This window comes from Stegodyphus dumicola, chromosome 4 (assembly GCF_044657685.1).
Source record: "Stegodyphus dumicola isolate Sdum_Otavi_A_Nest chromosome 4, ASM4465768v1".
In the NCBI taxonomy this organism is placed as follows: domain Eukaryota; kingdom Metazoa; phylum Arthropoda; class Arachnida; order Araneae; family Eresidae; genus Stegodyphus; species Stegodyphus dumicola.
Window position 1 is genome coordinate 132,555,766 of NC_140771.1, and position 16,867 is coordinate 132,572,632.

The 16,867-nt window shown below is 31.4% G+C and overlaps 1 protein-coding gene across 16 annotated transcripts in view; it reads right to left on the bottom strand.

Moving 5' to 3' along the window:
• LOC118204330 (uncharacterized) overlaps window positions 1-16,867 on the bottom strand; it is a 1,054,928-nt gene that overhangs the window by 403,687 nt on the left and 634,374 nt on the right. For 5 of the 16 annotated variants that reach the window (XM_085815469.1, XM_085815467.1, XM_085815468.1 and 2 more), the window contains one exon: window positions 6,672-6,746. The exons of 10 other annotated variants lie outside the window; for them this stretch is intronic. The gene's annotated coding sequence lies outside the window, so the exon portion shown is untranslated. Of the gene's footprint in view, window positions 1-6,299; window positions 6,565-6,671; window positions 6,747-16,867 lie in introns of those variants that run through there. One more of the 16 variants, XR_015040777.1, reaches the window with a different exon arrangement.

The following is a 16,867-nucleotide window of genomic DNA, read 5'->3' on the forward strand; positions in this document are numbered from 1 at the left end:
AAAAGAAATAAATGACGTATTTATGTACAAGATGATTAGACATTTAAAAAATTTTTAAATAAACTGATTTTTTTTAAATAACATAAAAAACTAGTAATTTAAGTTAGAGATTAAGAACTGACTCTATCCGGAAAATTTTTCCGCATTTACCCAGAAGGGTAAAAGTTTAAAGTATCCGGTGAATTAACCATTGAGAATACGTGCAAAACATTTTGCGAATTTGCTTCAGCTTTGAACAAAGCCATAAAAATAAGTATTATATTTTGAAACAATTACTATTTAAATACTATAATATCAATCACAATATGGGCTAACAATTTTAACAAAATCGGCTGTATCAGTGGGCCAAAAATTAGTTTCATAAAACGTGACCCAAAAAAATAAAAAAACACAGATCAACAATCTGAATAAAAATATTTATAAACAAACATAAGAAGAATATTTATTATATAATTGAAGACACTATTCTGAATTTCTGAATTACTCTTTCCAAAATGAATATAAATATTAGCAAGCTAGAATGAGAGTCAATTCTTTTTATTATGTAAAATCAAATTGTGATGTGAAAAATAAACGCATTTAAGATGACTAAAATTAAATTGCTACATTCGATAAATTTTGTTTGGTAATCAGTCAAACAATTTAAAACAGTAAAATCAGTATATTCAGACATTCAGCCATTTTTCTCTTAACATATTTATTTCATTAACATTCTGCTTCCTATTTTTTATTCTCTTTTTCTCCTGTCATTTAATGAACTTCAAAAATTTGTTTCGAAGGAAATATTAAAATTTAAATATCATTATCATCTTTTTCTCTTTCTTTCATTTTTCTCACTTTTTTTACTTCAAAATATTATTTTCCGGCTGCAGAGGAAGCTGCATCACTTCGATAAATTTTTTGTCCAATGTTCTGAAATTATTTAATTTTAATAAAGTTATTTCTTAATTTGTATATTGTTTTAAATTTACTATAACTTCAGAGTATAATTATTGTACATCTCACTTTAATCTCTCTCGAATTCAATACTTTCTGACAAAATCTTATCTCTATATTTTCACTGCTTCATTTATTTGTTCATTCAATAATTTCACACCGTCTGATGGATCTCAGCTGTATAAAGTTTCCTTTTCTTTTATAACGGTAGAACGACTAAATAGAGAAATGCACCAAAAAATAATATATATATATATATATATATATATTTTCTTTTCATTTTGTTATTTAATATTATTTTGGTATTCAGCTCGTTTTGTGTTCTTTTATGAGGTATGATACTACAAAAAATTTCTCAATCAAATGCAATAATAATAAAATTCCTATGCCTTGAACTGTCATTTTTAAACACTTATTGTAATATACTTCCTTATTTTGTTAAAATAAAACAATAGTTCATTATTCCTATATTCGCATTTAAATTTCCATTTGTGATTTTAGTAAATTCGACGCAATAATACGTTCGATAAGTAACGTCGCCATTTTAGTCAACCTGCACAAATTTATTGAATGTTTATAAGCAACCAGCAACCAACCGTTTGCTTTTATTATTCTCCCCCCCCCACAATCCTATTAACTAAAATCACATTTCCAAAGTTCGCTGTTAAACGTTAGAAAGGAATTTCACTTAATCAAAGAAATTCTTTCAGTTATCAGCTATCCAAATGTTTCTTTTCTTTTAGTCATATAGTTTCTTTTGAACTGTTACTTAATTTTTTTTTATAAAAATACTAATAAAATTAACATAAAAAGGAAAAATGTACATACCGTAAAACACTTCTTGATAAAAATAAGTACATATCAATATTTCTAATAAATAATTTTATAAATTAATTCTCACTTAGATTAATCCCAAGAGTGTTATATAGAAATATATAATTTTTGTTATACTCAAACATCTAAAAACGTTTTTTAGATATTTATTACACAATCACATTGGAACTATGTACGATTCAATTCGAAAATTTTTATGCAGCTAGGTAAGGTATGCATTTAAGTTAGAACACGTTGGACATCCAAATGTCTTAGGAATTTTGATCGTGCCTCAAAGCATACCCAAAAACATGCATGTCCATGGATTACATGTCCATGTTACAGACATGTCCATGGATTTTTTTAAATAAATATAACGTATTTCGCAGATTTATCATATCTATTATGAGAGGCTACATAACAAGGAACATTAGTTTTAGAAATAGTACATTTATTTAAGAGCCGTACTCTAAAATAAATACAAAATTATCCTGAAAAATTCTTTAAGTACATACTTTTTACAATCGTTTATTAATCACAAAGCTGGTTGTAGGTTCCTCTTCTTCAGAAGCAATATATTATTTTGGGTGGAGGCTGAGGTGAATATTGTGGTAGTAACCATGTGATTCAGACAATAAAGTCGATTACCAACAATGTCATCACAACTTAAGGGAAACGATGACAGGAGCATGTGGTGATAAAAGCTTTATTTGACGGAGAAAATAAAAGATAAATTTGAGCAAATGTCGTCCAAATAAGCACTGCATTCGAGCACCTAGAAGTATACTCATTAAAGGACAGTAAATTGCAGAAATGGACGGCAGAAAATGAAGAATTCTATAAAATAATGTCTTGGGTGGTCTTCCTATAAAACATCTATAACTCTATAAAACATCTATAAAACATCTATAACGCGATTCATAATCTAATTAGTGCACTTTTTAAACTGTAGCATGAAACAACTGTTTAATGGGGTAAGCGTTGGTTTACATCCATTACTAAACAATTGATGATACTTCCTATATCTCCACAAGCTCATGTTCATTATTTTCCTTGTAGTTGGAAATGTTTTCTTAGTAATGGACGTCATTCCTGTTTTACACATGTTTTACTATAAACGTTCGATGGTTTGTTTTGTAACTGTATATTTACTGGCAGTATACTTATTGGGAATTGGCTTGCCGGTGGTAAAGTCGCTGAACACTCGTTGTTTCGACCTGGGTTCGATTCCAGAACAATGGGATACATGGACGTTTTAATGGTTTTCCCACATGTAACGTGTATGCGAGCTAGTTTCCATTAGAAAGGTCTCCATAAAAGCGTCTCTCCCCTTAAGCAGAGAGCCCTCGAATGTTTTGGCATAATTAACCAAATGTAGGAAGAACAGGAAAAAATGTGGCTCAGCACAATGATACATGGTTGCTTTTAACTAACGAGAAGTATTGCATATATTAAAGTACGTGTATTTATGTCGATAAGAAGAATATTAAGAGTAACAGTTAACGCCCGGCCATACCTAATACATATTTACAAGTATACACAGGTTCTGGGTTTGATGCAACCTGTCTGTGTAACAGTTATTTGCACCAACGTATACGTAATTAATTCAGAGTTTCCTAACAAATCTCATGCCACGTGACATGAAATTTCAGTAGTAATAAGGAATTTAATACGTTGTAGAGTCATTAGATTATTCTGAAGATTTTATTTATGTGACAAAGTGCAATGACCTCGCTGGGACTCGAATCTAAACCTTTCGAATACGCGTCGAGTATGCTTCCAATTACACAACGAAGGCACGCAAAACGAGCGATGTTCAAATAGACTCTCTTATAAAATTCACTCACAGTGAACTAAATATCGTTATGCTACTGTGTCTCATCGAATAACTAATTAACAGTTAAGTAATTTTATCGCCCTTAAGATATAAATATCAACCACCGAGTTTACAACTAACTCCGTAAGCCTTTAATACTTTAGGTGGAGACCTACTTTGGAACCGATTATTACATATATACTCGTATATATCTTGACATTGATTTATCAACTCCTGGTACTATTTTATGATCATAAAACAAACAGTGAGCTAGATATTCGCAATGAGGAAACTAATCCAACAGATAGCATCCGCATATACTGTCTGTACTTAAGAGGAGTTAAAAAAATTCAGTAATACAGAAATCTAGTAGAAAAACCATCTAGTAAAAAAAGATGAAAAATTGTAACTTAATTTTTTTAAAGAAATTTGAGAAGTGAAATCTTTTAACTATATATACTTTTAAATTCAGGTATCTCTTCTGATATTATTACTTCGCAAACAAAAAACCTTTTATTTTTTAAATTTATTTACCGCAAATAATTTTTGTTTCATTGCATACTGATATGTCAACTTTAATGTTTAAAGTATTATCTAGGTTTAAGAAGATGTATTACACTGCGCGGTTCTTTGAAACCGGTTTCGACTGCAGTCCTCTTCTTGTTAGACCATCAGACTTCTAAATTTTGTACTTTTTCTTAAATTTAAGAAATTACAAAAAGCGAGCGACAACTATTTAAGGCAAAACAATTATAAAATTCTCACCTGCTAATATGTTTGACTGTCATGCTCATAATTGTTTACAGATAAAATTTTCTTAATGCAGGTTTTAAAACAATTGATAACAAAAATTGATAAGGATTAGTATAGTTTCTACCGCATTTTAACAGTCGAAAAATAGTAGATCGGCAAAAGATAAATTTAAAATAATTTCTCAAAAAAGCATAAAATTGTATTAATTCTCTTTCATATTTAAGAAATTACAAAAATCCTAATTCTCTACTACACCCAAGTTTCCATTTCAGTTTAAATTATATCTATTACATAAATGCAAAATTTAGAAGATTATTTTTCTAATATATGTTGCTCAAAATGTATTGAAAGTTTGTATTGAAAGTTTATCCTCGCGGATGAAATAAATGGATTTCGGACAACATAAGCCAAAGTAACAGCTGGTTGAATTTATTTCATTTATTCCACTAACTCATCGTTGTTGAATTAAAACTGGATAGATAAATATTTTTTAAGCACAACAACTCTGAATGTAATTTTTAGAAATCATTATTAGTTTACATTACATTAGTATATGAATATAAATCTTCAAACTTTTTTTAAGAAGAATGCAAAAAAGCTATCAAATTTAAAACGTCAAATATAAGTTTTTTTGACAGCATTAGAAAGAAAATCAAAATGTAGCATAGAGAAAAAATAGAAAATATTTTTCTTAAATATGAAGAAAAAGAATGAAATTATTTATTTCATTATAAAACAAGGTACTTTAAAATTAACGAATTCTTCAGATTTCATTCCGAAGAAATTAGCAATTATTCCATTTACTTACATTAGAAAGCTACAAGATCATATATTAAATCAGTTTGCGATCAGTTACAAAGCTAAAATTCATGTCAGAGAAACAAAGTCTATAGTATACCAGTTGGGTTCCGAAGAAGATTATATTTGTAAAAGAATACAATAATAGCTCCACTGTAGTATAATTTAGCAGAACTTGTGAGTAAAATAATTTCGGATACTGTAAGAAGATAATTTCATGCATGGAAGTTATGTACAAAAATACCCATTGTTTGTGCTTCGCTTACGTTCGGTGACGAAACACTGGCTACCTTCAGTAAGATTGATACCAAATTACTCTTAAATATGAATGCACAGCTACAATTCATTGTAAAATTAAATTTGCATCATAATACTGTATGAAGATAATACTGTATGAAGAAAATAAGAAAACAAGAGCTCAGCTTTCTTGAAAGAAACGGTTACAGAAGCGGGTATTATGATTCTCCGAATAAGGATATTGAATGCTTTTGCTTATTCGTGAAACTCGAAATATGAATATGTTCTTGAATGTTATTTCGAGGTGTAAGAATAGTGTAAACTTTTCTTTTTTAATAAACGAATTACATATGTCACCCAGCAGATCAGAAAAATATCACCAAGAGAATATAGTGTTGAACTTCATCAACTTAACTCTAGAAAGTATTTAATTTATAGAAAAACACGCTCTTTCAGTGCTGTCTTGTAATTTATCTTACAGAGGTACATATTTTCATTTTATTACAAATACTTTGAGATGAATGTTTCGAATGCATTTACAGTTCATATTCATTTTGCTCAACGGAATTCTCAAAATTCGTAGAGCAAAATGAATATGAACTGTAAATAAAAATATATTGCCTAAATTCTACATGTCGTATATTCCATATTTCACTTCGTTTTAAAATACTGCATGTACCAAAAAAAAAATTAATACTGTAACTTTTGGAAAGAATTCTAATTCAAAATTTAACTCAGCAAATAAAATGTTTTACTTGTTAATCCTTAATTTGTGTTGAATATAGGTCCTGTAAAGGAAGTCAAAAAATATATTGACAGCATAATTTTTCGATTCCTTTTGCTCTTTCAAAAAGCATTTTACGTGGAATGCGATAAATCTTATAAAATCTATATGACCTTTCAAAAACATTTTACACAGAATGAGATAAATATACATAAAGCTTTTTAAAATTGTCATTTTATTTTCAAACAGATTCTTTTTTGAATTTAGAATGTAACAAGAGGTGCTAGAAATCCTGCCACAAGTCCAGCCTCGTAACTGCCATCATTAACTCTTCTTAAAATGAGACACATTTTGAATCCTGATACATACGGTACAGGATGACCATAATATGCGAAAAATCTTGATCAGATTTTTTCAGAACTTTTTTACATTGCACTTATGACATTGAAGTGTCGTAAACCACAACGTAAGTTTTTATAATCAGGTGCTAAAAAGAGATTTGATTCGATAAGACATCGCGTCTTTAAGAAGGAACTTTTATATGATTTTGAGCTAAACACTAAAGATGTATTTACCATTAAAAAACGTACTCACTGTTTGTGTCGCATGCCTCGGGCAAGCTTGAGTTCAAATTCGTTGACACAGTCTTCGAGATACTTAAAAATGTATCTACAAAAAACAATCTATGTTCACATCAAAGCATTAGTTAAATTCTAAAATAACAATGCTATACTGTTATTATGAAAGATAAATAAAATAAACAAGAGACATTTTCCCATGAAAAGCATAATTTTTAAATATTATTTAGTACTGTTCTAAATAAATGGAAAATTATGAACGTTTCGCTGTAAAAACTAGGAATAAAACATTGTATTCTCTATGAAAGGACACCAGACATTAAACATGAATTATGCTGGAATATAAGTGCTTAAAATACATAAAGATAATATATACATAAGATAATAATAGTTTTGCATCACCTGAGAGGATATTCATTTTGATGGATTAAATATAAACCCTATGTAATTTTGAATTGACATTTTTCTCGGCTGTAAAGGAATATATGCAATTAAGCGACGATTTGAGCGCCTAGCATGAAAATTAAACTACCATTTAAACCTTCGTAAATTACTTGTTTCCTTACTAAAGTAAATAAAAGCCAGTAACTTTTAGTTCATCTTCCACAGAGATATCACGATCGTCAGACAAATAGGTACTGTATTATTTAAACAAATGTCTAGAAATTTAGACTCCACTTTGCGTAGCGTACTTTTTGTTTTATTTAGCATTTTGAATAAAGCTGCTTATCTTTCTTTCTGGTTTTAAAGGCATATTCACGTTGACACTAGGGTTAAAATGTCTACCAATTTATGTTCAATCAAACGCAAGAAGTTACTCCTAGAACGCTTAGATTTCTGTTGAGTCTGTGTTTATAGAACATCTTAAATTTCTAAATTATTTACACATTAAACTTAGATTCTGGTACTTAGATATTTGTATTTTTGTATTTAACGTATTTTCACAATTTTATTAGGTGATCCGTATCATGAAAATAAATGAATATAAGCTCTATTTAAATAACATTATGAAATTTATTTCCTGTTAGAAGATCGCAAAATAAATTCGCACGAATTTACAATTAATATGCTGCAATCATCATCCATTCTGCCCACCAGCGGTCGAACGGTAAAGTCGCTGAAACTGGTAGTATGGTCCGAGGTTCGAAGCCCCAAACTGCTAGCTGCATGGGCGTTCTCGTGGTTTTTTTCCTTGTGTAACGTGTATATCAACCAGTTTCTCATAGAAAGTCTTCGATAAGGGCATCCCGCCTTAGGAAAATAACCCTAGAGTACTTTGCCGTAATCAAATAAACCAAACCAATATCCATCCAAAATAAAATATTTAAAAATCTATATTCTAGAATCTTACATAAGATGTTTACTTTCAAATCTAGACATTGCATTTTTGGAAGTAAGGTAACAGACAGATTTTTCAACAAAATGCGAAGCCCAAAAATAAAATATTACGTGGGAAACAATGCTAGAAAAATTAAAAATATTACACAGTGAAACAAGTATCAGCAAGCGTTTATGACAAAACTTAGCACTTACACTTATTCATTTCCTTTTCCTACATACATTAAATATTCCTCTGCATAATACACTGCGTAATTACACACAGTATGCATTAAACGCGCATGACTATTGTTGTACACATTACATAATATAGTTTAAACCTGCATAATTATTATAGTATATATTAACCCTGGATAATTATTACAGTGTACATTACATAGTATGCAATAAATACTACTCCGCTTTAATTTCTAACTAAGTTAATGTAAATATGAAAAGTAAAATTAATAGCATGAACTTGATGTTAAAATTTTAGACAACATATAATTTCGTAGTGGAATAATATCCCTTCTGAGTGAAAGAAAATTCATTGAGAGAAATTCATTACTAGAGCACTGTATGCCTAAACATTAACTTCAGTTAAATGGTTATTTTCAGTCTTTTGCTATTATTCAAATTTTTTAAATTTTTTCATTCAGAAATGAATAATTACGTAATTAAATAAAATAAACAGTCAATCTTTAACACTGGAAGGCGCAGTAAATTTGAAAAATGTGCGCATATACAAAACTATATATATGGAAACACATTTACGTCTTGAGGCGAATAAGCCACATGTCCTAGTCTCATGAATTGTGTCAGTGGCTGATAGTGCATTCAATAACACTTCTCCGCTTTCGTAAACTGGAAGTCTCTCTAAAAGAAAACATAGTTTAAAGGATATTATTCAGACAGAAACATTGTTCCCATGCGTACAAAATATTGCATTTGGTACCTTCCGCAGCTTCTCGACCTCTTTGTGCTTTTAAAAGTAAAGGCTTGCAATTTTCTCTTCTTTCTTTCTTTCTTTCTTAATGTTCTCGATACGTTACTATTTTATTCAACACATATAAATTCGCAAGTTATAAAAATATTGGTTTCAAGTCGATCTTTCGAATTGTATCAAGAAATAAGTAGCTTTCATGCATAACAGGAACATATTATTTTCCTAATTAATTTCACTAATGACTCTGGAGTGGTCTTCACAATTTAACGAGTGGGATGAACGTGGCTATGTAAGCGTCACAGAAAGCAGTAACATTTATAATCCATTTACTGAGTTAGTAAACAAAAGGCAGCACTAATTATCATGGAATTGAACATGGCGATATTTAAGTAATCGGAACAATTAATTTACTGCATATTTATGTAAAGCATTCCAGGGAGAAGCACTTTTATTTCAGGAAACGTGGTTTAACTTTTTATATGACGGCATTGAAAACTGCTCGCCGGTACATTTTTAAGCTTGTTATTTTGAAATTCTATTTTGATATGAAATTAATTTGGTTTTCGTTCATTTTGAACAGTATGTACCTATTTAAACTGATTTTGAATAACTTGCACGTACGCCCACTGCACTGGAGATTAAATGAGTAAGTAAAACAATTTTTAATCATTTCTTAAATAAAATGTTAATTCTGTGCGATAAGTTTCACAAGAGAAACTTCGAAACAGCGCATTTCATTTTATCATTATATAAATCAGTGTCAGTAACATTTCTTTAGAAAGTGGAAAGGCCTTTCAAACCAACAGTCACATTAAAAACATTCAAATAATACAGTGGATAATAATTCAGATAATACCTTTATCTAACAGCTACGTGTGTCGGAACCTCGGGAACTGGCAAGCGAATAGTTGCTTTAATTCAGCAACAGAAACGTAAGCTCAAGAAGGGCTAATTACCCTTTATTTCTCAAAATAATAATTTAACAATCGGCTCTTTTCTCAGAGCGTACAGAAAAGCCTCCACTTGGGCTTGATTTCAAAAGCACTAAGAAATAAAACTTATCTAATGCTTAGCTAAAAAGATATAGCCGAAGTTATCAAAATTCTAAATATTTGGCTCCTTAAATGCTAACTAAACGGCGAAGCTATCCAGGGTCTGAAATACGGCCGAGCGTAGTAATAGCTCACAGAGAGTGTAGCCAAATGGCAAACGAGCACTACTCAGAATCTCTGGTTCTCTAACGAAGTCAGTAGAACTCGACTTAAATACCGCTCTTACTAATTTGCATTAACCGCGATTCTAAAAATACATTCTGGCAGGAAATTGTAAGCTGAAATTAGAAGGGATAGGAAAGTAGCTTTAACTGATAACTGCTAAAAATTTACGATAAATCTTACAATTATTAAAAAATAACAACATATACAATTTCCTTTTAAAAAATCTTAGCAATCTCAATTAAAAAAAAAGATATACAACATCAGCATTTTTCATCGAAGTCAGTTTTAATGAATAATTATGTCAAGAGTTAATTAGTAAAAAATATTGCTGGAAAAGGAAAGAAGAAAGAGGAAAGGATAAGAACTACGTTGATGAGTACCAGACTGATGTGTTGAAGGAGTTTTGACGCGATGAGAAAACGACAAAAAAAGAAAAAACGGTATTACAAGTACGAAGAATTGAGAAAGGAAATGTCTGATATGAATTCAATTAGTTTGTGAAATGTAAGAGATCGACGGAATTGTTCTATTTGTTTTGGCACTCGTATTTAAACCCGATGGTGGTAAAATGCTCCACTCTACTTATATTTAAACAGCACTATTCTCCTCTACCTACTGACATTTAAGAACAGACTATCTAGAATTTCCCGACTATCTTCTTAGTTTTAGACTATGGTAGATTTAGACTTCGGCTTCTATTTATAACAAGTGTGCAAAGATCTGGGTGACATATTCCTGTCCACGGCATGCTGTTCGCAACTAAATACCACACTTATGTCTCCTAAATTGATGAGTAACCTTTCAAAACCGAAACGCCCCAGACAGTCTTTGAAACTGGGACTGAAAAATTGTAATATTAACTGGCCTTTCAATTTATTTCTGAGAGAAGTGAATTTAACAAATTTTTGTTAATTCATTGAATAACTTTGCAATTCTTCTTAATTTTGTTTCAGTTTTTCTTGTTTATTTTGTATAGAGTTTCATACTTACTTCTGTAAGCCTCATGTGATACTATGTGGTACATGGGGAACTTCTTGTGCTTCTTTTAATTAAAAAAAAAAAAAAAAAAAAAAGAAAACCACCTGAAATGGCCAAGATCGCGATGCTGTTTTCTTCTCTCTCCCTAAAGCGCCATTCACACTGGGGTTTATCTGAGCTAACGGTGTCAGTTCCACGTGCAGACTAGCTCCGCTATACGTGCAGTTAAAATTTTTCAACTCGCTGCGCTATGGCGAAAAACTAGTTTTGGAGATGGGTCGGTCAAGTCAGTTGTCTCCGCTAGCTCAGATAAACCCTAGCCTGAATGGCCGTTAGGGCCCACCAGCGATCGAGCGGTAAAGTTGATGAACACTGGTAGTTCGGTCCAAGGTTCAAAGCCCGCGAACGGTCTGGCTGCATGGGCGTTTTCGTGGTTTTCCCCCTATGTAACGTTCATACCAGTCAGTTTCCCATAGAAAGTCGTCCACGAAGGCATCCCTCCCCTCAGGCAGATAGCCCCAGTGTACTTTGCCGTACTTAAATAAACCAAAAATGGCCGTTATGGTATGCAGTAGCAGTTGCAGTTTCCAAAAATTCATTGTATCAGTTTATTGCAGACAGCTTGTCCTAAAAGAATTTACTTATAGTTTCTTATCTTTAGGTTGCGAGTGACCTTACGCCTCTGTGTGCGTTAATGGAAAGGGAGGGAGGAATTTGTGTGAATCTAGAAAGGCAGTTTCGGCGTTTCGGTATTTTAATGTATGGTATATGGGTTAGGGAAGGCTTTGATTTTCTAAACGTTAACAGAAATGCTGTTCGAAATTATTACTCAGTGTACGTTAAGGAGAATCTCGGCTTCTGGCGACGAGAGTTGTACGATGATCCGGTGTTCCTGTCTACGATGTATCATGAAGAGAGTGTTCAGAAAGACATTTAGTGGGGTGGAGAGGATGATCTACGAGAGAGCACAGCGTCCATCGAGTGCGCTCGTTGTGCTGCAGACATCCAATAAAAGCTAATTTATAAATTGTTTTATACAGTGAATAATGATGTAGGTCAGGGATGTCAAACTCATAGGTACACTTAAGCCAAACAAAAAAAGGTTTAACTTTAGGCGGGCCGCAAAAAAAAAAAAAAAAAAAAAAAAAAAATCAATATTCATAGAAACGTAGATTTATTTCGAATAATACAATAATAAACATATATATATATATATATATATATATATATAGAAAAGAACAAGAACAATTTAATGTTTACGTCCTGATACTTGACATCTCTTCTCTGCTATTATCTTTCCTATTTCAGGAGAAATTTTGTTTGCAGTGATAACTTTCAACGCTGACCCAAGGTGAGTATCATTAATACGGTTTCTAATAGGAGACTTATTACCTTTCATGACTGAAAATAACTGCTCGCACCGATAGGTGCTACCAAACATGGAAATAATTTTATATGCGAATTTTCGAGTATTTTCAAACCTGGCTGGTAAATATTTGTAAAATTCAGGCACGCCCACTTCAATGAATTTTGCTTTCAAATTTGAGTTGCATTGAATCTCGATCACCTCCATTTTCATATGGCTAGGTACTGAGTCAATACTTATTGAGCAAATCGAAGAAAACAAAAAAAAAATTTGTCTTCGAGGGAACTAAAATCATTAAACCTCGTTTCAAATTCAGTTGTTAAATTTGCAATTTTTTCTGCGTATTTTTGATACGAATAAGTATCATCTAAACTTGATTTATTCATGCTGCACGTCGGGAAGTGCGTCAAATCTTCATTTTTAAGTTGTTTTTCCCAAAGAACTAGTTGACGTTTGAATGCTTTAATTATGTCAAACATGTTCGTAATGATATTATCTTTTCCTTGTAACGATAAATTTAAATCGGTTAAGTGTTTGGTTATATCAACCAAGAAAGATAAATCTTGTATCCATATTGGATCGTAAAACAAACTTACGTCTTGATTTTTCGTTTTTAAAAACTGACATATTTCGTCTTTCAAATCCCAGAATTGTTTGAGAATCTTGGAGCAAGATAACCAACGTACCTCGATATATTAGGACAAACCCGAATATTCAACTATCTAACTCACTTAAGAAAGCAGTGAATTGACGCTGATTTAAACCTCGAGATCTTATAAAATTTATAACTGTTTTTATATATGACAAAACATTCTCCATATATATTACTTTCGTGCATAGAACTTCTTGATGTATAATACAGTGCATATGATGAATGTTTGAACCGTGTATTTCACTAAGTGTTTTTCCTAGTAATGCTACGAAGCCCTTGTTTTCCCGGTCATTGATAAAGCGCCATCTGTAGCTACAGAATTTAATTTTGCCAAAGGTAGATTGTATTTCTGCAGAAGTCCAAAAACACAAGTAAATATATCTTCTCCTGCATGGGTAACATATATGTTTTGTATTATGAATAAGGGATATAGGATGTCTAACGCAAAGCAATGTATGTATTGGAATGTCTATTTCATGTACTGGAAAATTATGCAATAAGTACCCAAATAACATGTAATGTAAGTAACCTGTAAGACTATTATGTTTGTAAATATTTGTATCTAAAAAATTAATCAGAATGTATCTGCATGTATCTATATGCAACTGCAAGTATATGTAACCTAAGTTTAAGCAGTGTAGGTAAAATTAAGTAATATGTGAAGCAGGCGTGCCTGACTATGTATGTATATAAAAATAATGTAACGCAAGGCACATGTAATATTGGCATATGTAACTGTACATGCAAACTGTATTTATATGCAATCTACAAGTAATATAGGTATATTTATTGAAATGTACAGCTAAAAACTTTAACTGTACACAAAAGTAATCCAACGCAATGTAAGATTAATGTAATTCAGGTAATGCATATGCATTGTATGCCGGAAATGAGAGACAAAGTCAGTATGTAACTCTGTAAATCACGTTATCCATAGAATATGTTAACCAGCAAACAAGAATGTAATACTAAATATTAACAGCCCTTGTATGGCCATGTAATTGCTCTTTTGAAAGACTCAAGGTTCAACTCTAGATATTGGTGGACGTGGCGCTACACCAATTAACCGACGGTAAAGGGGTGGTGCCCACGTCCCCCGTCGCATGTCGCATGTGGTAGTACCAGGCATCGGTATTAGTTCCAGTAATTCCTCAAAAATGTTAAAATTCTTGTCACAAGAACGAAGAAGCACTGCTAATTGAGCTTTGCCACTAATGTCCGTGCTCTTGTCACAGACAATGGAGAAACTTTCGAAACTAGATGATTTTGCTTTGATCTGATCACTTAAATTCGCGGCTAACTCTTTCCGAAACTGTATTTCGAGACAATGAAATTGATTGAAAAGCCTTCACATTTCCAGGACAAACAATTTCTCCAGCTTTCATTAGGCATTCCTTGATGAAATCACCGTCAGTAAAAAGGTTCGAATGTTTAGCCATCAACTCGGACAAGACGTAGCTTGCATGTAGCGCCGCTTCGCTTTCTTGTAATATTTTACTAAACATGGACTGTTGCGTTTTCACTCCTAACTTGAGCTCTTTCAACTTTTCTTCTCTCATTAATCCTTCGTAATTATTATATTTCGATTTGTGTTGTTCGTAATGTCGTTTAATATTATATAACTTTGATACATTAATACTATTATTACATATCAAGCAAATTATTTTATCTTTTATTTCAAAGCAAAAATATTCTAATTCCCATGTTACTTGGAATATTCTATGTTCGTCAGCGATTTTTCGTTTAATTTTTCTACCACTTGGTTTTGATATAGACATACTGAATACAAAGGGCTGGAATAAACACGGTTAACGTTAAAAAGTTAACAAAAATTTATTCTTTCCACAAGAGATAAATCAAAATGCTGAAATATTTCTTCAAAAATATTCTAACAATATCACAAAATGTCAAACGTTTAGCAAAAATCAATTCAAAACAGAGAAACTAATTCTATCTCACAGCGAAATCGCTACAAATCAATCACAGCATTAAGTAAACAAACAGTTCGCTAGAACTACAGCTACTACTGAGATGAGTTGTTTGTTCTCAGCTTTTATAATCTTTATAATTAATTTCTCGAATATACTGGAAACATCTATAAATATCTGGATTTTTGTGGATGGCAACAGCAATTACGAGATATTTATTTATTAGGTATTAAATGTACGCGCTGTTCTATTTTTAACCATCCAACGCAGCTGTCTTTTCAAAAATCGTCTGCGTTGCTAAGGCAACATGAAGCAAATCTAATTACAATTCTAAAAAAAAAAAAAAAAAAAAAAAAAAAAAACTAAATAAATAAATAACTATGAAATCCTTAACAATATGAATTAAGTAATAATTAATAATAAAGCAAAGTGCATGCACATGCATGCACCAATATATCGTACAAAACTATGATTGGAAAACTGAGACCATGAGTTCGGCCACATTCGGCTGTCGGGGGATGCGTACAAGTTCTGAGTGCACGTGTCCCCCAAAAGCCGAAGGTAGCTGAACGCAAGCTACTCACATGCATTTGTAATTTAAGTAGTGTGTGTGTCAGCTCGCTGTGAGTAATCTAACAACACTGAATAAATTATTGTTAGCAGTAAACATTTGATTTTTTTCTTCGTCGATATGTTATTTTATTATTATATATTATTATTTGCCGATATATTGGCCGGGCCGCAAAAATATTTGTTGTGGGCCGCGAGTTTGACATCCTTGATGTAGGTGGTCTACTACTATAAGAAAAGTCTGCGTTTAGAATTTTGTTTCAAGTTCCATTTGTACTGTTGCTTCGAGTTAAGCGGTTAAAAAGATTGTTCATCAGCATCACGTTAATTTCACCTTTTTTAAAATTTATCCGGAATCCATTAAGAAGGCTCTTGTAAGTGTCATTTTCTCCCAAAAATCAGTAAGTTCTCGGCACATTAAGGTTATAACTGCACATTTAAATTGATTTTTAACTATGCCGATGGTTATAAATGTTCTGTATTTCAAAAATTAGAAATAATTAATAGATAGATTTTATTTATTACTTGATACTTTTTAGGAGTTTTAGAATGTACCGAAGATTGGTGTACCTATATTTGTATACATTTATCAAAATATTAAATATGAATGGAAAATTATTTGCTTACGTTGTTAGATCTATCTATCACAGAGTATGTAAAATTATAAATTGTTTTTATTAAACTGAAGCCAGGCTAGAATGATTTCGATTATATTTGCTTATGTAAAAATGATCTGGATTAACGAGAATCCAAAACTATGCTTACCGTTTCGAAATACGATACATACAAGATATATTCACGAAATATGATATATTATTCTTTCTATACAACAATAATTTAATTTAGCCTTCTAAATAAAGAAACAATACACACACATACCACCACGCATTTATGTATGTGTAGGATGTTCGAAACAAATATCTACAACTTTATTCCCTTAAGTGCGAAGTCTAGACATATGATTTCAATAACAAAGTTATTTCTTTAAGTTTGTCAAATAAAGTAAAACATTTTATGAAAACAAATTTAGAGCTGGCGATGAAAGGTCACTAAATGCGAAATTTAGTTTTTTTATGGTGATTACAAAGCAGAATGTCCAGTGAATTTATGCTTGAAATTAAATACAAAGCTTGCCGTACCTATGTTTACTAAAGTCGCAGATAATTTAGTAATTAACTTTCTCATGAACATCGGTATATAACTGATATAAAAACTAATAACAAGCAAAGGTTGATTTG